The sequence below is a fragment of the Halichoerus grypus genome, chromosome 7, assembly GCF_964656455.1.
Source record: "Halichoerus grypus chromosome 7, mHalGry1.hap1.1, whole genome shotgun sequence".
Lineage (NCBI taxonomy): Eukaryota > Metazoa > Chordata > Mammalia > Carnivora > Phocidae > Halichoerus > Halichoerus grypus.
Window position 1 is genome coordinate 68,436,898 of NC_135718.1, and position 24,719 is coordinate 68,461,616.

General features: G+C 43.7%; 1 long non-coding RNA gene across 1 annotated transcript; it reads left to right on the top strand.

Annotated features, from left to right (window-relative positions):
- Nucleotides 1-137: 137 nt before the first annotated feature.
- Nucleotides 138-21,937, top strand: LOC118520864 (uncharacterized). The gene is made up of 4 exons (XR_004909872.2): nucleotides 138-322; nucleotides 1,160-1,335; nucleotides 21,082-21,201; nucleotides 21,857-21,937. It is a non-coding gene; the product is annotated as an uncharacterized LOC118520864 (long non-coding RNA).
- Nucleotides 21,938-24,719: the final 2,782 nt, after the last annotated feature.

The following is a 24,719-nucleotide window of genomic DNA, read 5'->3' on the forward strand; positions in this document are numbered from 1 at the left end:
CGCGTCCCGGCACGCCTCCAACCCCGCCCCCTTACCTCCCGCCCCGCCCCCACCCCCGCTCGCCCCCCTGTCCCCCTCCCTGGAGGGCTCACCTCCAGCCCCTTCCCCGTGCCCCCGCCCCACCTCCACCCCTGCACCCTTCCCGGCGCCCTAGCTCACCTCCGGCCCCTCCCGGGACTCCCCCCTCACCTGCCCACAGTCCTCCCGGAACGCCCTGGCCCGGCTGCCCCACTGCCCGCGAGGTGGGCTTCCCACCAGCCGCCAAAGCCGCTGGTAATTACCGAGGGAGACCCCGTGTCGGATGCAACCCGACGGAAGGCTGGTGAGAGGGTGCGGGACAAAGGCGGCCGCTCGGGGCGGGTGGGACGTCGGAGAGGAGGGCAGTGCTGGCGATCCCGCCGGCGGTCTCCGTCCCCGGAAACCAGGGCCCATCTGGCCGAGGTGGGGGAGGCCGGGCTCTGGCCGCAGGACCCCCGCCTCTCCCCGAGGGCTGAGTCCCGACCGCCTCTCGTTCCACTCAGCTCGCCGCCGGGAGGGTTGGGACACCCAGACCTGTGCAAGTCACTTACTCCCTCCGGGGCAGGCTGGCCTCAGTCAGTGACAATGTCCAGCCCTACCGACAGCAGCCAAGAAGAGCCCCGGGTCCACTTTGGAACTCCGAAACGCTGACGAACCTGTCTTCCAGCCCGGCCTGGAACACAAGAGTAATTCTAAAGGGGAATGTTACGAAAGTAGAGAAAACTTAAATCTCGGACACTATCCATCAGCTCTGAGGCAAAAATAAACACTCACGACTCACACCTCAGAGAGGGAGAGAGAAACCGGCTGTACCCCTTCTAGGAAGAATAAAGATGACAGTTACAACCGGATTAGAGACAGAAAAGTAAGGGAGAAGGACTGAGTAGCAGACAACAGCCCCACCGCAGATTACAAACCAGTGCAGTACGCATAGGGTGGATCGCTTGAATGCCCACTGATGACTGATTTTAATTATCGAAGGGATTTAATTGTTCTAAATACCCAATGGGATCATAGTTATAAAGTGTTCTGAGCGCTTCAGACACCCAACATAAAAGAGGGCTGCATTTTGGGGGGTCTTTTCCCCTTTAATCCACCCCGCCAGAGCCCACCCCATAATCAGTGTGTTTCACATTGGCAGATGTTCTCTGCTGGACACTTGCCACTGCGAGAGATGGACATGAAGAAGCCCCAGGGCAGGCGGTGTGATTTGAGGGCATCAGGAAGGCTTCCCACCCCACCCACTGCCCAGAATTCTCCACCTCATCAGGGTGCCTCATCTTCCGCTAATTACCTAGTCACATTTCCGGATTTCAGGTATTCATTCATTAGCCTATTTAAACAGTGGGTGTCTTTGGGAGAGTTACAAATGGCTTGTGTGGGGACTCAGGTGCCAAGGGGATGGGAAATATGCTGATCTTTTGCTCACCCCCTGGTGTGAATGCCTTTAATTCCGTGTGTCCCATTGCTGTCCGACCTGCCGTTCCTAGCCGAAATCACTGATGTTAGCTGATGGGAAGACCCATACACAGTGGGGCAGTGAAGAGAGGTCGTTTCGAAGCTTCAGGGCTCTGAAATCATTTTAAAGCACACACTTGAGAGGATTATGGATGATAAGAAGGAAAGAAGGTCAGGGCCTGCTGAGATAGCAGGTCCCTGGTGCCAGGACATGAGGGGCAACTGCAATGATGCCAACCCACAGTTTTAAAGGCAGACTCTGCGTTCTGCCACATACTCAATGGGGTAAACATATTGAAATAGTCCCCCTTACATCAACACATAACAGCCCGGTGTGAATAGAAATTACCACAGAATTTCTGTGGTGCTAAGACTTTATTTGTATAACCCCAAAAGGCAACTGTGCAAGAGCCCCCCCAAATATTTTAACACCCATGGAAAACATCAGTCAGTGCCTGCTTATTCAAAGGCCAATATAAGGTACCTTTTAAGGTTCATGCTTATAAGGGGAATGAAGTAATAAATAACTTCTGAAAATACAGCTAACCCTTGAACAACACAGCGGTTCGGGGCACCCACCACAGTCAAAACTCCATGTGTAACTTTTGACTCCTCCAAAACTTAATTACTACTAGTCTACTGTTGACCCGGGAGGACTTACCAATCACATAAACGGTCGATTAACGTGTTTGTATGTTTATGTATTCTATACTGTATTCTTACAATCAAGCTAGAGACAAGGAAACGTTATGAAGAAAATCAGAGGGAAGAGAAAGTACATTTACTGTACTGTACTTACTGGGGAAAAAAAAATCTGCATAACGTGGATGTGCGCAGTTCAAACCTCTGTAGTTCAAAGGCTGACTGTATGTGTTTTTTGCTTTAATTCAATTCTGAAACACCAGTATTCTGACCTCGAGCCAGAGGGAGGCCCAGCTATCTCCTCTACAGCTAAATCAACCTTTTTTTTCATATCTTTTTGTTTTTGTTTTGTTGTTCACAAGTTCTTCGAGGTCAGGAAATGCAGACTTTTAATCTAGTGCTCTATTCAGTAACCCGCACCTCTTCTTAGATTTTATAGATCAAGGTTGGGGACCTGGGCCTGGGAGCACAGACCTCAAAGTCACCGACATCGGATGCCACTCACCAAGAGGCAGTCTCTTCCCTCCATCCTGTCCTTCCACTAATCCAGCCACTTTTTCTTTTTCTTTTTTTTTTTTTTTTAAGATTTTATTTATTTATTTGACAGAGAGAGAGAGATAGCGAGAGCAGGAACACAAGCAGGGGGAGTGGGAGAGGGAGAAGCAGGCTTCCCGCCGAGCAGGGAGCCCGATGTGGGACTCGATCCCAAGACCCTGGGATCATGACCTGAGCCGAAGGCAGATGCTTAACGACTGAGCCACCCAGGCGCCCCAATCCAGCCACTTTTTCATCCCCACCTTCAGTTCCTACCCACTTGGTATGTGCTTTCTGGAACATCCCAGAGTCTTTTTGTGCTTTTCTTCATAATTCTAAAACCTGAATACCATAGGTTGTCATAGAATAGAAAGAACCTGAGAAACACATTAAAAGTCTGATTGAGCTTTCTTTACTGAGCTGATGACCTTAAGTTCTGCCAACCATGGAGAAATTTATCTGCTTCTTTTAAAGATTTTATTTATTTGAGAGGGAGAGAGAGTGCGCACACACAAGCATGGGGAGGGGCAGAGGGTAAGGGAGAAGCAGACTCCCCGCTGAGCAGGGAGCCCCATGCAGGGCTCAATCCCAGGGGATCATGACCTGAGCCAAAGGCAGACGCTTCACCGACTGAGCACGGCAGCCACCTGCAGAACTTTATCTTCTTGTCCAAGGAACTTGTTTCTCATGTGTGGCAGAACCTAAAATTAGAATACTTTGAGAGCAACTGTGCAATGTATTTGGCTAAAATTTTGGCAAATGTATTAAATTGTAGATTCTTTTACATAGTTTTTGAAGTTGTTGCTTTATCATCTCAACAATATGTCGACTAAGAAAGAATTCACTGAAAATTAAAGCAAACATGTTTATTTGAGCAATTAGAATTGCAATTTAGGAGATGCAGTTTCAGGTAGAAACCTGACGTGTTCTGAGGAAGACAAAGAGGGAGGCAAGAGTTATAAAGGTGAAAGTTTACACGTGTAGTTTTCATTTTCATCTAGGTCCTGCACCTGAAAGAGGGATTGAAATGGGCGGGGGGGGGGGGGGGGGGCGTGTAACTGGAATTGGGTGGGTCAGTATGCAAATGAGGGATGGAAGTTTGTTAAACTGAATGGGCTCCTTTCCAAGTGAAGGAGGCAGATGATCTGGTTGCCCTGAATTGCGTGATGAGGAGGGAGTTACTCCAGGCTGAGGACTTGAGGCTGGCTTAAAAGTTCAAAAAGTTTACAGTTCCTCTGATGAGGATATGTATAAATTTCCTCCTCCCTTATGGCCTCCCCACCCTGTTTTAAAAGAGACTGTCTTAGCTAGGCTTGCTTGCTCCATTATGAGATCTCCTTTTACAAATATTTAAGTTTATATAGTTAGGAATAAGGGCACAACTTTTTTTTTAAGGAAGTTTATTGAGGGAGGAGAGGGTGTTTAGGTTTTTGTTTTTGTTTTTTTTTAGTTTTTATTTAAATTCCACTTGTTAATATACAATGTAACATTAGTTTTAGGTGCACAATATAGTGATTCAGCACTTGCATACATTACCTGGTGCTCATCACAAGTGCACCCCTTAATCCCCATCACCTTAATGCCCATCACCTATTTCTCCCATCCCCCCATCCACCTCCCCTCCGGGGACCATCGGTCTGTTCTCTATAATTAAGAGTCCATTTCTTGGTTTGCCTCTCTCTCTCTCTCTATTTTTTTCCCCTATGATCATTTGTTTTGTTTCTTAAATTTCATGTATGAGTGAAATCATATGGCGTTTGTCTTTCTCTGACTGACTTATTTCACTTAGCATAATATTCTCTAGCTCATCCACATCGTTGCAAATGGCAAGATTTCATTCTTTTCATGGCTGAATAATATTCCATTATACACACACCACATATACATATATACACCACATCTTCTTTATCCATTCATCAGTTGATGGACACTTGGGCTGTTTCCATAATATGGCTATTGTAGATAATGCTGCTATAAACAGGAGTACATGTATCCCTTTGAATTAGCATTTTGGGGTAAATACCTAGTAGTGCAATTGTTGGATCATAGGGTAGTTCTATTTTTAAGGGTATTTGGGTTTTGGTTTTGTTTTGTTTTTTTAAGTAAGCTCTATGCCCAATGTGGGGCTTGAACTCACAACCCCAAGGTCAAGAATCGCATGCTCTCCTGACTGAGCCAGCCAGGAGTCCTGCCGGGCTTTTTTGCAGCTGCTATAGCACCCAATGCAATGCCAGGCACCTAGTGATATAAAAGTTCTTAAAAATATATATATCATTAACTCGTTGAGTACCTACTATGCGTAAACCACAGTGTTAAGTTCTATGATGAACATAAAGACAGATGTGGTTCAATCCATGCGTTCAAATCATTTACCGTCCATCGGGAGGAATTACACTGTAACAGGAGCAGAACTCAAATACTGTGGCAGTCCCAGCAGAGAGAGATTCCTCGTGGGGTTCAGAAAAGGTGCGATAGAAACGTGTTCACTTAAATAGGGTTTGACTTTGAGTAAGCGAAGCCAGACGAGGGAGGGGCAGGGAGAGTCCTAGTTAGTTGGAAGGTGGGGTGCTTTTGGAAGACAAGGGGCAGAGAGGCTGAACAATGGCTTGGGTATCAGGCTGGGAAGGGTTTCAAATTGCAAGCCATGAAGTTTGGACTCTATGTCTTAGGCATGGGAAGCTGTCGAGCACTTTATTTTTTTTTTATTTTAAGTTTTTATTTTAATTATATTGAGCACTTTAGAGCAACACAATCTGAGCTTTTAGAAGGATCGTTGAGGCACTTACTTGCACGTCCTATAGGTCGGAGGTAAAGGCAGAGCTGAGAGGCAGGGAGAGTAGTTGAGAGGCGCATGCATCTTTGAGTTGAGAGGACATGAAGGCCTGAGTTAGATGGCAGAAAGCAGGGGATAGGAAACAGAAATACCCAGCATGGTACATTATAGAGCACTTTCTCATAGATTTTTCTCATTTGACCCGCACAACCTCTGGGAGGTACTGCCCAGAGTTCCATTTGAGGAATGAGGAGTAAGGGGTTCATAGAAGGTATATGATTTGCCCATTTGCTTAGGGAAGAAGCAGCAGGACCTCCCAGAGGCTTCTTACTGGGGAGATGCCTGAGGCAGAACCCAGGGAACTGTTTGGTTGTGGAAAGGTCTGTGAAGAAGAGTGCACTTACTGGAGACAGCAGTGGGAGCAATCCCAGGGAGAGCAACCCCAACCGGGATTTAGAAACACTTTTGCTCACCAGCCCTTTGAAGTTAAAGAAAAAGACAAAAGGGAGTGCACAAGCCGAGAAAATGCAGCGAATAAATTACAGGATTTGGGAAAAATCTGCCACAAGTTCCATTTTCTAGAGTGCAAGATGAAGCACCTAGCAGGGAGGCTTAACCAGACAATAACATGCACCCTGGGAGAGAAGGAAAAGGATCATAAGTTTTCAGCACTAACTGAATCTAGTGGAAGAGGAGATGGACAAGTGGCATAGAGCATTAGAGTAGTAAATGGGAAAAATCAAGGCAAAAGGAGACCATGAATTAGATGCACAAGCTGGTTGGGATGCTGGGGTTGACATCACTCATTCATTTCTCTTTCCTTCCTCCCTTCCCTCCCTCCTTCCCTTTCTCCCTCTATCTATCCCTCCCCCCCGCCTCCTTTCCTTCCTTCCTTCCTTCCTTCCTTCCTCCCTCCCTCCCTTCCTTCCTTCCTTCCTTCCTTCCTTCCTTCCTTCCTTCCTGCCTTCCTTCCTTCTACTTTAATCTACTTTGTGCTAGGCAATGAGCCAGGCTCAAAGATACAAATAAGTTACTCTGAGACAATGAATGAAATGCTTTGAAGAACATGGCAATTATGTTCCTTAATGCGGTACCAGCTTGTCCTTAAAATCTGAAATAATTGGGGGGCCATACTTGGTTACACATTCAAACTTCAGACCTTTCTAATTTTTTTTTTAAAGATTTTATTTATTTATTTGACAGAGAGAGACACAGCGAGAGAGGGAACACAACAACAGGCAGAGGGAGAGGGAGAAGCAGGCTCCCCACTGAGCAGGGAGCCCGATGTGGGGCTCGATCCCAGGACCCTGGGATCACGACCTGAGCCGAAGGCAGATGCTTAACCAACTGAGCCACCCAGGCGCCCCAAGACCTTCCTAATTTTTAGAAATAATATTCCTCTCTGGTGGCGTCTAATTTAAAAGGCTCCTTTCCCACATTATTTCACTTAATCTCCACCAAAGTCCTTACTGAGTCAAAATATGCCTTCCAACTGTTAGAACCCCAGGTATGCCTTGCTCTCTGAGGTCATCTGAATGGCTATTTTTCCTCCCATTTAACAGCTAGCACATTCCTTTGAGAGAGCCCTTCTTTGGGGATAACATTCCTAGGTCCTACAGCTGGGCCTCTGTGAAGATACGCTTTTGAACTACTGTGCCCCCTTAATCGCTCGCTGCCAGACACAGGACAGTTTGTGTTTTTCTTAAAAGGTAGTGTCCATATGTGAGTGAAAAATTCCAGATGTGTTGGACAAGTTCTAAATAGCTTTGGAGTGTTTCCTTCATGTTACTGTTAGCCTACTTCTTTTGATGCTTAAAATCAAAGTTGGAGTTGACACAACACATTTCTGAAAAACAGTGAACTTCAGCTCAACTTAAATTTTAACTCCTTTTCAAATAAGTTTCAAAGAGAATAACAGCCTGTCCCCATAAGTGTTCGCATTAAAAAAAAAGATAAATCAATATGTTTATTTAGGCATAGGACGTGTACCAAAGGACGGACATGTACCAAAGCAGGAGTGGGAAAGGGGGATTCTGAGAGGGAGAGTTTTAACCTTTTACTTTATAACCTTTTGTACTGTTTACATTTTAGGTGAAATAGTTAATAAAATAAAAAGTTGGTTATAATTTTATGCTTGGGGCACCTGAGTGGTACAGTCGGTTAAGTGTCCAACTCTTGGTTTCAGCTCAGGCCATGATCTCAGGCTGGTGAGATTGAGCCCCACGTCGGGCTCTGCGCTGGATGTGGAGTCTGCTTGAGATTCTCTTTCTCCCTCTTATTCTGTCGCTCCCCCTGCTTGTGCTCTCTTGCTCTCTCTTTCTCTCTCTCAAATAAGTAAAATCTTTAAAAAAAACCATAATTTTATTCTTAGCTATACTTAGTCAATGAATAATCACATGACTTTTTGCATGAGCTACAGTTAATCTGAAAGCTTATTTTTCTGGAGCTGGGTTTTTTAACTTAAATGCAATACTTCAACTTATCTATATTAGATTTCATCTTATTTTATTCAACCTGTTGAACCTGGGAAAAGCCTTTTGAATCTTGATTTTTTACTCTAACTCAAAGACCTAGCTTTCCCAGAATTATCTCATCTGCCAAATTAATAAATATACCATTTATGGTAATAATAATGGTGGTTAAACCTAATATTTTTAAGGGCTTAATATGTTCTGTGTACTGGGATAAGCATTTTACAGCAGTATCTAATTTACTCTTCAGAACAGTCCTTTGAGGTTGGTGTAATTATCCCCATTTATGGATGATGAAACCAAAGTTAAGAAAAGAAAATTAACTTGTTCCCATTCACACATGTATTTAGTGGTAGAGCCAAGATTTGAAATTAAGCTCTCTCTGACTCAGAGCAAGTGTTCTTTTTTTTTTTTTAAGTTGTGATAAAAAAAAAAAGCACATAACATGAAATTCGCCCTCTTTTTTTTTAAAGTATAATTAACACACAGTGTTATATTAGTTTCATTTGTACAATATAATGATTCAACAATTCTATACATTACTCAGTGCTCCTCTGAAATGTTTAAGGATACAGTACAGTATTGCTAACTATATGCTCATTGCAGAGTGGCTGTTCTTTTTCTTTTAGAAAGGCAGAGAGAGACACGGGCGGAGGGGAGGGGGAGAGGGAGAGGGAGAGAGAGAATCTTGCGTAGGCTTCACACCCAGCGTGGAGTCTGATGCGGGGCTCGATCTCACGACCCTGAGATCATGCCCTGACCAGAAATCAAGAGTTGGATGCTTAACTGAGCCCCCCAGGCACCCGGCAGAGTGGCTGTTCTTAACCAGTGCGGTATCCATGTCATCAATGGAAGTGATAAACAGAACAGGGTCAAGGACAGAGACTTGTGCCAGAGTCCCTCCTCCAGTGTGACAGCAATCTGTGGACTCACATTCTTTGTGTATGTTTTACTGTCACTCAACCGTGTGAGATATCAAGGACTAATAACGCTTAAAACTGAGCTGTCCGATATGAGAGCCCCTCGCCCCAGAGAGCTACTGATAACTTGAAATGTGGCTAGTCCAAATTGAGATGTGCTGGAGGTATAAAATATACACACTGGGATTCCAAAGACAGTACGGGATAAAGAATTTAAGGTATCTCCTTAACAATTGTTCATGCTGATTGCATGTTATAAAATAATATTCTGGATATATTTGGTTAAATAAAATACCTCATTAAAATTAATTTCACCTATTTATTTTATTATGTGGCTACTAGAAAATTTGTACTTGCATACGAGGCTTGCATTTGTGGCTCACATTATATTTCTTTTTCTTGGGGGGGGGTAGGGAGGGGCAGAGGGAAAAGGAGAGAGAATCTTAAGCAGACCCCACACCCAGCACAGAGCCTGATGTGGGGCTCGATCTCACAACCCTGAGATCATGACCTGAGCCAAAATCAAGAGTCAGGTGCTTAACCAACTGGACCATTCAGGCGCCCCTCACATTATATTTCTATTGGACAGCACTGGCCTAAAGTAAGTCTTGGACTCCGAAGGGCTTACAATTCAGATATACATATATGAAAAGGTTCAAAACAATAACAAGCATTATTGATTAATATAAATATCAAATCAGAGTGCTATAGACTCCAGGAGTTCACAAATGGGGACCGTCACTAGAGAAGGACCAAGGAGAGGGAGTTGAAATTCGCTGGACCTTTAAGGAGACAGGCTTTCTAGCACAGAGGACACCATGAGCGACACTGCCAGATGGACTGTGGGCCTGTGAGCAAGAGTACGGGAAAGATCTGAACAGAGCAAGTAATGGAGCCGAGGACCCTGCGGACACCAGGTGGGATCATTGGCCGTGAAGCCCGGGATGGTGCTCTTGGACTTGCTTTTCAGCAGAGAGGAAGCATAGATATTGCTAGTGCGGGAATACTGAAATCTGTGGGCTGTTTTTCCACCAAAAGGTCTCCCATATTTATTACTGAACCAAACTACCAGTGCAGAAGCAGAGAAACAAAGAGAAAAATCATTTTCCTAAGAAAACATGGCCAACTGTCCAGAGATGGTGATGTTTTCAGCTTGACATGATAAGATGCTAGTGACCTGGATATGGCACAGATATGTGTGCATCTCACGTGGGATTCCTTATAGACCCAGTGCAGTTCTTCTCCTTGGAATTGGACCTGATTCTGTTTTCGTTTGAACCCATGGGAGAACGGGACTGTTTTGTTTTTGTTTGTTGGCCACGAATCTCATGATCCTGAAAGTCCTGTGAGCAGCCCCAGGGAACAGAGTCAACCGCACACACCAAGATGGGGGAGAAAGGGAGAGAGCGAAATCTGGTTTCGAGTACTGACAAGGCAGAACTACAGAATGGGCTGGTGGCGGAGGGGAGGAGCCGAGCCACTAAAACAAGGAAAGAGCAATTAAGAAGCTAAGGTTCTGGTCCATGCAGGAGTAAAAGCTGGCCCCTAGACCAAGGGTCGGCTGTGAGGATAGAGAGGAGACAGGCATAAGAGATGTGATTTAAAAAAAGTAATAATGGGGCGCCTGGGTGGCTGAGTCGTTAGGTGTCAGCCTTCAGCTCAGGTCATGATCCCGGGGTCCTGGGATTGAGCCCCGCATCGGGCTCCCTGCTCTGAGGGAAGCCTACTTCTCCCTCTCCCACTCCCCCTGCTTTTGTTCCCTCTCTTGCTGTGCCTCTCTCTGTCAAATAAATAAATAAAATATTTTTAAAAAAACCCCAACTTTAAAAAAAAATTTAAAAAAAATAAAAAAATAAAAAAGTAATAATAACCAAAAAACCCCCCAAAAAACAAAAAAATAAACCCCAAAAAACCCCAAAATCGAAACCAAAACCAAAACCCATAGGACTTGATGACTGGCTGTGTATAGTTGAAAATTATCCTCAGAGGCTATGTACACACGCTTTCTTTTTCATCCTGAATAAATGAGAGTTGAGAGAATAACGATCGTGGTCACTGGGACTGTCACACACAATAAATGCCGTTCAGTTGACAAGATTCAACTTGAAACAAGCCTTTCAGAAGCTCGCTTAATAACAGCCAGCATTTCCAAGAACCCTTTGGTTGGAACATTTCCTTGCAGATAACAGCTTAACTGAAACCCCAAATCGTGGATTTTCCCCACTTGGCATTGCTCAGTATTCAAATGAATATCAAATAATGGGGTTAAAATTCACTGGACAGAGTGGCGGAAGACTGAAAACTCCCAGCACCCACTGGCCCGGAATCCGCACAAAGAGCAAAGGGGAATTGGCGTGTAAATAGAATCGGAGCATCAGACAGAGTTTAGACAAAGTCATCAGTGTCCAGAGAGGCAGAGTGAAAGCGAACTGGGCTTTATTCAACTCTGCAAGTTAACCAAACTGAATGGCAAAGAGCGGTGTGGTCCTTTTCTTATTCTTCTGCTGGGAAGTTTAGTACCAGAGTTTAATTAACTGGTTAAATGGATTTATGCGCTCACTGAAGGCAAATTTACTAATAGGAAATTGAAAATAACTTTCTAAATAATGGCTTATCTGTCATCTATCCTAGATATCTATACTTACCAGGTGCTAGCCACTGTGTTTATGTGATGAGAATATAAGCAAATGGTTTCTCCCCTCAAGAAGCATGGGAGACCAGCCCAAAGCTCAGAAGTGAAATAGAAATACTTGGTCCTCGGATTGAAGTGGGAGTAAATGAAGCCCAGTTCGCTGGGGGCAATGGTAAGTCACTGAAGGCTCAGGCAGGGTGGGTGACAGGATACAGTGTTAGGGTCCATCCTCATTATTCACGGGTTCTGTGTTTGTAGATACTGGATTTGTGAATTTGCCTACTTGCTGAAATTTACTTGTGACCTCAAAATCAATATTTGCAGCACTTTCACGGTCATTGGTGGATATGTACAAAGAGGTGAAAGTTTTGAGTCTCCCCGTGCACACGTTCCCAGCTGTGGTCAAACAAGGTGACACACTCTGCCTTCTTGTTTCAGCTCACGCTGTAAACAAGGGTCCTTTCTATGGGCTATTTCGTGTCACAGTTTTTGCATTTCTTGTGCTTTCTGTTTGTGATTTCATTGTTTAAAATGGCCCCCAAGCTTAGTGCCAAAGTACTGGCTAGTGCTTCTCGGTGCAGGAAGGCTGTGATGTGCTGTATGGAGACTATGACTGTGTTAGCAGGAGTCGCCGTGCTGGTGGCTGTGAGTTCAGTGTCAACGAACCAGCGATATATATCAAGTAAGGCGTCTTTAAACTGAAACACCCACAAAGCCAGGTTATGCATTAATGGGTTGATGGAAATGTGACCAGAGGCTCTCAGGAACCTCATCCCGTGTCTCCCCTTAGAAGTAATGATTCTGCATTCACTAATTCAGTGTCTCTGGCAACTTGGTAGAATATCATGAATAACAAAAACCGAGTGTATTTTGGAAAGATCCTTTTGGCAGAGTTGTAGTCAACGGATTCAAGTGTTTTTTATTTGCCGTCCTTGAACCTAGTTAGACTATTGTAGCACTTCATCTGAAACCATGGGGGCCTAGACCAAAGTAATAGCAGGGAGGCTCCATTCATTCATTCGGTAACTAGGTAGCTATCTCTTGAGCAGCTATCTATGGGGGATACAGCCGAGCACAAGGCAGGTGAGACTTAATCATGAAGCTTACTCGGGAGGGTGGAGAGATATCAATGATCAGGTCTGAGAGAAGAGGTCAAGGGTGAGTCTGGAGTTCCATTTCCAGCAGCAGGGTGAATGGTGCTGTTTCTTTCGGAGAGAAGGAACGTTAAGGACACAATGAAGAAGTCAGTTGGATACATACTGAGTTTTGAGGTAATGGAGGAATCCATTTCCACTTCCAATCAGAAGTCCAGTGGCAGGTAAATATATGGGCCTGGAGGTCGAGAAAGCAGTCCCTCTTCCTGCCCCTCCCAAGATGGACTCCAGGCAAAACTATGAAGCAGAAGACCTCTCACTGCTTCCCTTATCCTTGGAACCTGCTGGAGGAGCATTGCAGAGATGCTGTACCTCTGGGCGTCAGTTTATCTTGTTAACTACTGCTCCTGGGGAAACAAGTGACCCGGGAGAGTTGAATTTATTAATTGCTTGTATACAAGCCTCATCTCTGCTACCAGTTTTAAGCTGCTTGGTGGTAGAAGTTGTGCTTTGCTCCACTTATTTGAATCATCCCCAGCATCCAGCACGGTGCAAAGCACTCAGTAGCTAGTGGGAAAAAAAATTGTAGAATCAGGGGATGCCTGGGTGGCTCAGTCGGTTAGGCGTCGGCCTTCAGCTCAGGTCATGATCCTGGGGTCCTGGGATCGAGCCCCACGTGGGGCTCCCTGCTCAGCGGGAAGCCTGCTTCTCCTTGTCCCTCCTGCTCCCCCTGCTTGTGCTCTCTCTTTCTCTCTATCTCTCTCTGTCAAATAAATAAATAGAATCTTAAAAAAAAAACCCTTAAAAAAAAAAAAAAAGATTTGTAGAGTCAGCCCTAAAGGTGGGAAATTCAAAGCAGATAAGAAGGAAAGGTGATGTCAAGGCAGGTAGAATGGGGAAGAGATGCTTTAGTGACGAGTGGGACTTTTCTTTATCCCTTAAATTGTACGCACTGGGCCACTACTGATTTTTATCAGGAAGCAGGGACTTTGATAACTTGTTCTCTACTGTATCCCCAGGGCCAAATGAAAACCTGACACATAGTGGGCATTCGATAATTCTTTGTTGAATGAATCGTCCCTCGATTTGGCTCTGTAACTCCCACAGGTTTTATAAGAGATACAAAGAACCTTACGTGTCAGTTCTGCACTGGCTGAATTTCTAATCTAGAACAGGAGCAATCTCTTTTAGGATATGAAGGCTGTAGCTTCAAAAAATTTGTTGGAGGACTTCTGACCGTGGCCATAGGGGGGTCACTGGTACCAGAGTTGCTCTCCAGCCCTAAACAGTTAGAAAACTGAACGAACCCTAGGAACCGGATGTTTTCAGAGGGCCGTGCAGAGTGGTCCCGAAATCTACATGGGGCTACCTGGAAGTCGGCTGAACACCTGGCTGTGCTTGCATGGGGTGTGACACCAGGGAACCACTACGGAGGAGCTGTCTGCTGAGCAATCGTCAGAGCTGCCACAGGGCCAGGAGACGCTGCGTTCCCACCGGCCGGAGGGGAGAGACCCGCATGACACTACGTAGCCGTAGCCGGCTCAGAAACCAGAGGCTCACTTCTTAGTTGTAGGACTCTACTAGGTCTAGGTAAAGGCATTTGTCTTATTTAAATTAACCAAATTTCCAAGAATTGGCTTTCTTCTCTTAGGACCATGAAAACTCCTATTTTTCTTTCTTTCTTTTTTTTTCTTCATTTAAAAATTTTTTTTTTAAGGAAACTCTATGCCCAATATGGGGCTGGATCGTACAACCCTGAGATCAAGAGCCGCACACTCCACCAAGTGAGCTAGCCAGGCGCCCCCTATTTCTATTTTTCTTAATGTTTAAATATACAGCTTCACTATTTTTCTACATGCTTAGATCCCCCAGAGACACCCTGATCCCATCGGTTTGAAACTTAGTTAGCAGTTTATGCATTTTATTAGGAAACTGTATAAAATTAGAGCAATGTCAAAAGAAGATTAATTTTAATTTCTATTTGTGCAGCATGACATCCTTTCTTTTTTAAAATATATAACATCTAATACAAGTTAAATAAAATTAAATGTTATTTTTTTAAAGTATAAATGATATAACCTATAGAAGAAAACATTTGGAAGAAAAGAAAGTTGGCCTATAATCCCACCACTCACAGATAACCACTCTTTGTACTTTTTAACGAACACTTTCTCATACATTATCTCGTTTGGTCATCACAACAACCGATTAAGCAGTCAGGGTGCATATTATCCGCATTTTATGGATGAAATTAAGTGGTTTGCCTGAGGACATGGCTTAATGGGCAGGAAGCCAGATCTGGGCTCAGATATTCTCACTGTAGATGCTTCTAGGCTCTGGGAGCTACACTTCCCAAGGAACTGCTCCCAGTCTTCACTTAGCTTTTCCAACAAAGTAAGAAACAGGCCACGAAAACAGTTCAACCGTAACAGCAAATAAACTTTTTTTAGGCTTAAATTGGTAAGAGAAATCTTTTGGGAAAGCAAAGAGAAATGCATTCAGAAGAAGTCATCTTTCCTTGAGTCGAAGGAAGAGGTTGGATTTCATTTCACTTTTGGGTAGTAGATTTTAAGAGGACATCGTAATTTACATGCCACACGCTGACCAAGTAGATTTCCAATGGGTGAGAGAGCAAGGTGGCCCAGATCAAGAATTACAGTGGGATCATTTCAGGATGCACCTAAGGAAACGGGGGAGGGGGACACCTGAAATTTAAATTGTCATTTTGGAGGTGCCTGGGTGGCTCAGTCAGTTAAGCGTCTGCCTTCGGCTCAGGTCATGATCCCAGGGTCCCAGGATGGAGCCCCGTGTCAGGCTCCCTGCTCAGTGGGGAGCCTGCTTCTTCCTCTGCCCGCCACAACACCCCCCCCTCACCACCCCGCCTTGTGTTCTCTCTTGCTATCTCTCTCAAATAAATAAATAAAATCTTTTAAAAATAAATAAATAAATCATCTTTTTGTAAATCTAAGAAGAATATAGAATTCTCTTTCTCAAATCTGTTGGGTTTTTTTTAAACCTGATTCCTCAGTGAGTCTACCCTCTTTTTTTATTTTAATTTTTTTATTTAAATGCAATTCAAATCTCATCAAGGTTTCTGTTGAGGGTAGAGGGCTCTGTTCCCAAAGCATTCTAAAATTATGGACTACCCCAAATGCATATTTACTCTCCATGTGTATATTAGCCCTCTTATCTCGAGCTACCTGGAAAGCCCTGGTGAGCACAGGGAATTCTACCATCTGGGCAGATTTTGCCACTGACAAGAGACCATGTTCCAGAGGTAAAGTGAGTGTGTTACAGGATACTTTCCTGCTTCAGTCTGAAGATATGGCCCATCAACCAATAAGATTAAGTCTGCATTTTTTTAAAAAAAGATTTTACTTATTTATTTACTTGACACACAGAGAGAGAGAGAGAGAGCACAAGCAGGGGGGGGGCAAAGGGAGAAGGAGATGCAGACTCCCTGCTGAGCATGGAGCCTGACACAGGGCTCGATCCCAGGACCCTGAGATCATAACCTGAGCCCAAGGCAGACGCTTAACTGACTGAGCCACGCAGGCACCCCAAGTCTGCATTTTTCTAAAGTTTCTGATAAACCCATTCATGAACAGAGGTTAGATAGTTATGAATTTCCCCTTCTTCTGGAGTAGAAGAGTACCAGGGTCCTACGTATTACAATGATGAATAGAAATAGGTAAGGGAGGAAGAAACAGGATTTCATAGGAGAAATGCTGTGTATTTTCAACGAGTAACAAAGATCGTCCAGCAGGGGAAACCATCAAATTTAAAGGAGACCCTAAAACCAGGTTGGCAGAACAAACCTGGAGACATGCTTCCCAATTGTAAAATCTACTACAAAGCTCCACTAAACGCTGTGGAACTGGCATAAAGAAAGACATATAGACCAATGAAACAGAATGGAGAATGCAGAAATAAACCCTCATGTTCACGGTCAATTGATTTTTCCACAAGGGTGCCAAGACTGTTCAACAAAGAAAGAACAGTCTCCTTAACAAATGGTGCTGGGGAAACTGGACATCCATATGCAACATCCACGTGTACCATGTACAAGGATTAGCTCACAGTGGGTCAAAGACAACAATAAATGGATCAGAGACCTACATTGAAGAGCTGAAACTGTAAATCTCTTAGAAGAAGAAAACATAGGAAAGACCTTCATGACCTTGAATTTGGCAATGTGTTCTGAAGTATGACACCAAAAGCACAGGCAATGGAAGAAAAAAATAAACTGGACTTCATCAAACCTAAAACCTTTTTTAATTCAAAGAACACCATCAAGAGAGTTAAAAGAGGGGTTCCTGGGTGGCTCAGTCTGTTGGGCGTCTGCCTTTGGCTCAGTCCCTGATCTCAGGGTCCTGGGATTGAGCCCTGTATCGGGCGCCCTGCTCAGTGGGGAGCCTGCTTCTCCCTCTCCCACTCCCCTCTCTCACTGTGTCTCTCTCTGTCAAATAAATAAAATCTTTAAAAAAAAAAAGCAGACAATGACAAGTGTTGGCAAAAATGTAGAGAAATTGGAGCCCTCAAACATTGCTGATGAGAATGTAAAATGGGTTGGTCACTGGATCAAGAGAGACTGTAGTAAGTTCTTGGTGTCTCATGATCCCCATGAAGTTGAATCTCATATACAGATATGTAGACAGGTTTATGATAATTAGGAAGGCCAAGGTGGGGGATCGTTGAAGGGCTATCTGAACTCATGAAAGGCCCGTTCATGTTTATCCTCCCCGGGAGAGATTCCGTGATTTTGGTTAAGTCATTTAGGGGCGCGGTGATTCCAGAGGGGCTGGAAGCCGTTGTCCGTGGCAAGCAGTGAGACCCAGGAATCCCCTTAATTGTCTCTTAGTTACTGGCCTGGGAAAGTTTTGAAGGTCCTGGAGTATGTCAGAAGTTAAGGGATTTGCCTCCTTAGGATAAAGCATGTCCTAGGAAATGAACGTGACTTTGACAAAATTGTAACTTCTCTTTGGAAACCTATGTCCTTTCTGAGGAGGGTGGAACAGAGAGGTAGATGGAATCAGCCTTGGATCTCACCTCATCTTTAGAACACAGCCAAAGCTCATCGTATATTGGGTTAGCGTAGAATCACAGGGAAGCGGAGAGTCATTGGAGCCCTGGTTGGAGATGATTGAAAAGGAGGAGGCATACTGTCCAGGCATACTGTTAATTCCCCAGGGGCATGTAAATGGCTTTTGACTGCTTTGATCTAAAGGGACACTGAGGGAAGCAGATGCCCCTCAGTAGCTGTTAAATATGTGGCCCACAGGAGACAGTGATATGAAACTGGATTTGGGTTTGGTACTACAGCAAGGCAAGGAATGTCTATCCCATTTATGGTCCTCAAGTCCTGAATACGTCTATATCTTTGCTCATTGGACTTTTCGACAGGAAAGGTAGGAGTGTTACATGGACTGGTACAAGCCACGGATGACAAGTATTTTCTTTGTGAGGCCTTCAACAATGGGGTTTAGTCCTTCTTGAGCTTCCGGTTTAACAGAATATTGCAGAGTTTGGATAGAGATGTAGATAAATTACTCTCAACCTTACTCATTTTCGCTCCCAAATCCTGCCTGTATCGAAACATTTTTTTGTATCTCCTTGACCAATGTGGATTCAGATACCAGAGTAATAGTAAATCAACGTGCAAATTAGCTGTGGTCTCACTCTGAATAGGGGCGTTTTCGGGGATTTCAAGGAAGAGAGTTTCAGGAGAACAGTGAACCTACTGTTTGTACTGGCTCAGTAAACCCCTCCCCATCAAGTTAGTGCTGCTGTGTCAGGAGGAGGAAGGACTGTCCCTAGGTTAAAGGTCTGAGGACAACTGTTACTGGCCTTGGGAATGTCTGAGGATTATTCAGGGATACCCACCATCTGACTTTTGTAAATTCATGAATTTATTCTGAGCCTTACTGTTTCTTTTAAAGTGTTCAGCAAGGACCTGGAGGTCTGGCAACGGGCTCTTTCCCACTCTAGCTTTTGCTTGTATATTAAATCCCCTATTTCTGGATTAAGGCCATTTCCGAAAGTGAGGAGAGAGCTGGAGTCACATCTGCTGACGGATCTACTTCCAAATGCTGCCTAACGGTGTGAAAGAGCCTGTTGTTGCAGTCGCCAAGGGGCTCGTCCTCTCTTCGCCTAAGGACTGACTCAGAGCCCGATGTGTTTTCACAGGAAAGATCTGGGGATAGCTTCCAAAAGAGCTTGGCCAACATCTACAACTTGTCTAAATCCCTCTGGTCTCCTCCACCATCTTAAGCCACACAGGTCTTCTCATACTGGCCTTTGCAACCCAATTGTTTTTGCCGTGGAGGTTCCTACTAACATATGAACAGACTGGGATAGACCTGCGAGGCATAGATTACATGTCCCGAGACTATTCTAAACTCCTCTGTAAATTTCCCTCCATCCTGTCTAATTTCTCCAAAGGCTTTGGAAAGACTTTGACAATGGCTCTCAGCTCAGGCAAAGAACAGGGCTTAAAACCAAGTGTAAAGGATTTTCTCTGTGTCGAGGAAGATTTAACGTGAAAAGATAACTGAACTTTAAAGTTTCTGGTGGTTCAGGAGGGAGGGAAGCAGGCCGATCAGGGGAGAAGAAGGGGCAGAGGGGGATGGAGCACAGAATGGAGAGAGCAATAGTAAGAATAAAGGCTATTCCATTTGAGTGGTGATTAGGGGATTCAAAAGAGAGACACAGTTTTATGTTTTTCACATTTTTCTTTGCTGTGGCCAAAGAATATTTTAAGGAAGCAGTTTTAAAACCCAAATTTCGGGGCACCTGGTGGCTCAGTTAGTTGGGCATCCAACTCTTGATTTCAGCTCAGGTCAAGATCTCAGGGTCATGAGGTCGAGCCCTGTGTCAGGCTCCGCGAGTGTTGAGTATGGATCCTGCTTAAGATTCTCCTTCTCACATTAAGGACGGCACGTGATGCAATGAGCACTGGGTATTATATAAGACTGATGAATCACTGACCTTTACCTCTGAAACCAATAATACATTATATGTTAATTTAAATTAAAAAACCTTAAAAAATAATTGGGCAAATGGTGTTATAGTTTCTTTTATTAATCACCAATTTAGGAATGCCTGGGTGGCTCAGTCCGTTAAACACCTGCCTTTGGCTCAGGTCATGATCCCAGGGTCCTGGGATAGAGTCCAGCATCGGGCTTCTTGCTCAGTGGGGAGCCTGCTTCTCCCTCTGCCCGCCAGTTCCACTGCTTGTGCTCTCTCTCCCCCTCTCTCTCTGACAAATAAATAAATAAAATCTTTAAAAAAATCATCAATTTAGTAACCAAGAAAATATTTTTTTTTTAATTTTTTTATTGTTATGTTAATCCCCATACATTACATCATTAGTTTTAGATATAGTGTTCCATGATTCATTGTTTGTGCATAACACCCAGTGCTCCATGCAGAACGTGCCCTCCTCAATACCCATCACCAGGCTAACCCATCCTCCCACCCCCCTCCCCTCTAGAACCCTCAGTTTGTTTTTCAGAGTCCATCGTCTCTCATGGTTCTTCTCCCCATCCGATTTCCCCCCCTTCATTCTTCCCCTCCTGCTACATTCTTCTTCTTCTTTTTTTCTTTCTTAACATATATTGCATTATTTGTTTCAGAGGTACAGATCTGAGATTCAACAGTCTTGCACAATTCACAGCGCTTACCAGAACACATACCCTCCCCAGTGTCCATCACCCAGTCACCCCATCCCTCCCACCCCACCCCCCACTCCAGGAACCCTCAGTTTGTTTCCTGAGATTAAGAATTCCTCATATCAGTGAGGTCATATGATACATGTCTCAAGAAAATATTATTATTATTACTTATTTCTAAAATGTGACAAGAGAATCATTTCGTATATTCAGTCACATATATTCATTTTGGGTATAAAAATATTTTCTAGAGGAGGGAAAAATGATTACTGTGACTTTTAAAACTCCAATAATGATTATGACTTGTCTGATCTTTAAACAAATTATTATAATAAATATAAATGGAAAGTTGTTCACTGTTATAATATTGGATTCATTACAAAATGTATATTTCACTTTTTCTATGCTTAAAAATCAAAGAGCATTGTAGAAAAAAATAAAAATAAAGATCAGAATCCTATCTAGATTCAAAACCAAAAAAAGATTCTCCCTCTCTCTCACTCTGCCCCTCCCCCCCCGCTCTCGTGCACTCTCTCTCTCTCTCTCTAAAAAAAACAAAAATTTCTTTCAGATGCTCTCTCATACCAATCAAAAAAAAAAAAAAAGTAGAACATTGGATATTTGGAAATGTTTCCTTTTTGTTCTAAGGTAACTCTCAAATGATTCTGTGGCTATCAAAAGTTCCCTAAAGTAGCTACTGTAATGCTAACTTATCTTTGGTGAAGCGATGCCATTTAGAAAGCTAAGTACATGAATGTGAGTTATAGCATAAATACAGATATGGCCTAGAGGACATGGGCACATAGGTGGAGTCCGGTAGAGTCCTGGAACAGTTGGTCCAAAGTATCACTTATACGTCTGTGTCACAGCTTCCCCAAGCGACTGGCCGAGCTATAAAACTATGAACCCAGCGGACTTGCAGTTCCCAGAGGGTGGAAGATTTGGAGAGGAGATCTGTCCTAGAACCAGACTGTCATGGAGAAAACAAGGTAAGACTGGGGAAAGTTCTCATAAGGATTTTTTTTTAAACAGCGTTATTGTCGCTGGTGTAGATTAGATATTATAAAATCTATCCATCGTAAATGTACAATTTGATAGTTTTTAGTAAATTTGCAGAATTGCACAGGCCTCTATGCAATCCAATTGTAGAACGAATATTCCATCACTCCAAAAAGTAACTCCTTGTCCATTTGCAGTCACTTCCTGTCTCCACTCCCAGCCCTAGGCAACCATTAATTTACCTTCTGTCTTTGTGCATGTGTCTAGTCTGGACATTTCATGTAAATGGAATCATACAATATATATGATCTTTTGTGTCTGACGTCTTTAACTTGGCATAATGTTTTCGAGTTTCATTTCGTAAGATTTTGATGAGTGACCAAGGACAGTTTGTCCAAAGGATGCTGACCTAAGATGAAAACCTCTGAATTTCTCAGTCCCCAGGGCTGGCTTGAGAAATTGACTTATTGGGGCATATCCTCCCTTTGAATTTTCTTCTTATAGACATGTAATAAACATGAAAGAGACAAATTATTAGTGATAAGGCAGATTTCCACCAAGGTTAAAGTTTTTCCAAAGCTGATCAGATAACCAAAGATTACTTCTAAAAAGGTTTTTTGTTTTTGTTTTTGTTTTTACTTATAGGAAACAAAACAAACTCAGTATTTGTGAAGCTCAACAAAGAGAAATCAGAGCCAATATTACCCTGACACATAATAAAGGCTAAATAAATGTTGGCTATTATCATTCATTCATTCATTCAACATATATTGAATGCCTGTCATATATAAGGCTCAGTACCTAGGAATTAGCGATACAAAGCGTAAAATTAGTTTTCGTAAGAAAAGGGAAAGAGGTAAGTAAACAAAAGAATGCAGTTGAGTGTGATCAGTGCTATGATAGAAGGAAGCTCTAGAAATAGGAGGAGACCTCTGGAGGGACCAGAGGTTTCCTGGAAGGATGAGTCCTAAGCTGGATTATAAAGATGGAGAAGGTGAGAAAGAGAGAAGGAGGAGGCATGAGGTCAGGTGGTGGGAGTATTTTGCTTACATAAAGGAACAGTGAGCAGAGAAAGCCTGGCTCATCTGGAAATGCCAGAGAGTTCAGCATGGTGGAGAGGAAGAAGGTTGGATGAGCAGGGTCAAGAGACGGGATCACAGAGATAAGGGAGCTGACCAGGTGTGCCACACCAAGGAAATTGAAGGTCAATGAAATATTGTAATCAGAGCAATTAGATGATCAGATGTCTGAGTACTATATTCCAGGCACTGTACTAACTACTCTATATGTGTTATCTTATTTAAGTTACTTAATAACACCCCAAAGTTAGGCATTTTCCCTATTTTACAGATGAGAAAACCAAGACTTGTAGAGACTGAGCAGCTTGCCCAAAGTCACAGTTATTAAGTGGCATGTACTGAAATTTGAATCTAGACCTTCTGGAGCCCAAATCATGTTACTGTTTCTCTTTCATCCATGATATTCACCATGATCTTACCCTGTACCCATTAGTTTTTCAGGACTCCATGGGGGAACACTTGCGGGCAGAGTCCAGGATGGTAGGAATGAGGAAGGAGAGACTGAGGTGTCCTAGAGAGGTCCTAAAGAAGTAGAATATGCAGGAATTGGTAAATCGAATGGGAGGGCAGCTGGATTGATAATGGTGCCATTTGACCAACAGGGATTAGAGAGAAGGAGGAGCAGGATTTAGCGCAAGGTAATGGTTTCTGTTTGGGTCAAGTGGAGTTCAAGTTACGTGTGGGGAAATTAAGTTTAAAGTATAGAAAGTGTAGTACTCAGAATTCTGTCTCCAGGGTCTAAGCTCAGAAGGGAGACACCAGCTAGAGACGTAGAGGAGGGAACTGTAAGCTTGGGTGTGGAGGGTGAAGCCAGGTGGGGGGTGTAGTGTGAGAAGAGAAAGCTGGTGACAAACATGGGCCCTGTCATCGAGGTGGAAGTATTTAGGGTTGTTGACTTCCTAGACAGTGGTCTAAGGGATTGATCTTCCATTAGTATCTGCAGATGGGAGGCACGTTGTGTTTTCTTCAATGAGATTACAAATTTCTTACTTCATAGAGTGGGTCACACAAGAAATTCTTATGTCATAATGAATAATTGTACCTTATATGACTCGAACTTAAGGCCTTTGTTTGTAAGTTCTCATAATAAATAGAAGGGCCTCATCAAGAAAGAACCAAAATTAACAGCCCCTGATGTGGGAGAATGTGCTGCTCAAAGACAGACATTCGATTCAGACCCATAAATGGCCACCTCTGACCCAGAAGCACATCACATGGTCTTCTCCATGCATTTCTGTTGACAGAAGTCTTAAGTGCTTAAGGGATCTATTTATCCTTTATTCATCACTTCTGTGCATTAATTTATGAAGTCGTATGAGGTCACTCAGTAGGCATCAGAAGGGAAAATGCATTTCATGGTCTACCACAGACAGAGTTTCCCATAATACAGTACGTAAGATAACAAGTTCCCATTGAACAAGCCAGAGTCCTCAAGTGGCATAGGCAGAGGTGGTCAAGTGGGTTTTTTTTTCCCAGCACTCTGGAATATTCTTTACATCAGAAAGGGCGAAAGTCCAAAGAACAGTACAATTTTTACCAAATGTTGTGGGCTGAATTGAATCCCTCCAAAATTCATATGTTGAAGTCCTAATCCTTCGTATGTAAGAATGTGACAGTATTTGGAGAAAGGTCTTTAAAGTAATTAAATTTAAATGAGGTCTTTGGGATGAGCACTAATCCAATATGACCAGTGTCCTTATGAGAAGAGATCTGGGCGCAGACACACAGACCATGGGAAGACTCAGGAAGAAGACAGCCAGCTACGAGCCAAGGAGAGAGGCCTCAGGAGAAACCAACACGGCCAACACCTTGATCTCGGACTTCTAGTCTCCAGATCCGCCAAGAAATAAACTCCTGTTGCTTAAGTAGCTCTGTCCGTGGCACTTGTTATGGCAGCCCCAGCAGACAAATACACCTAAAAAAAAAAAAAAAGGGTTATTTTCTCTCTACATGACTACGAAACCAACAAATGGCTGGATCTACGTGAAGAATTCTGGCCCGCAGTGTTTCCGTGGCGTGAGCCATTCAAGTGGGATGCCACCCTAGCTTTGCACGCTTGTGTGATTGTTACAAACGCGACGCTTCAGCCCAAGAAACAGACAAAGCTGCTTTCAAAGGAGGGCAGGAAACGGTAACCTGAAACTCCATCTATACAAAGGCTGAAAATAAAAGCAGATGGGTCTGCAATACTTTTTGCCTTCTGCCTGACCGTTCTTTGGTCAACACTTGGTAACTTGGCCCAATCTCTGGGTGCCGTTGACAAGCAATCGTTGGTGGCAGGGGAAGGCAGTCATCCGAGACAGGTGAGGGGTGAGGTCAGGGTGGCAGGTAAGGAAGGGACCAGGATGTTCCCTGCTGGCCCTGTCCACAGTCTTTGAAAAAGATGCAACTTCTCTAATCAGACTTTGCTGAAAGAGAGCCCTGTTTAT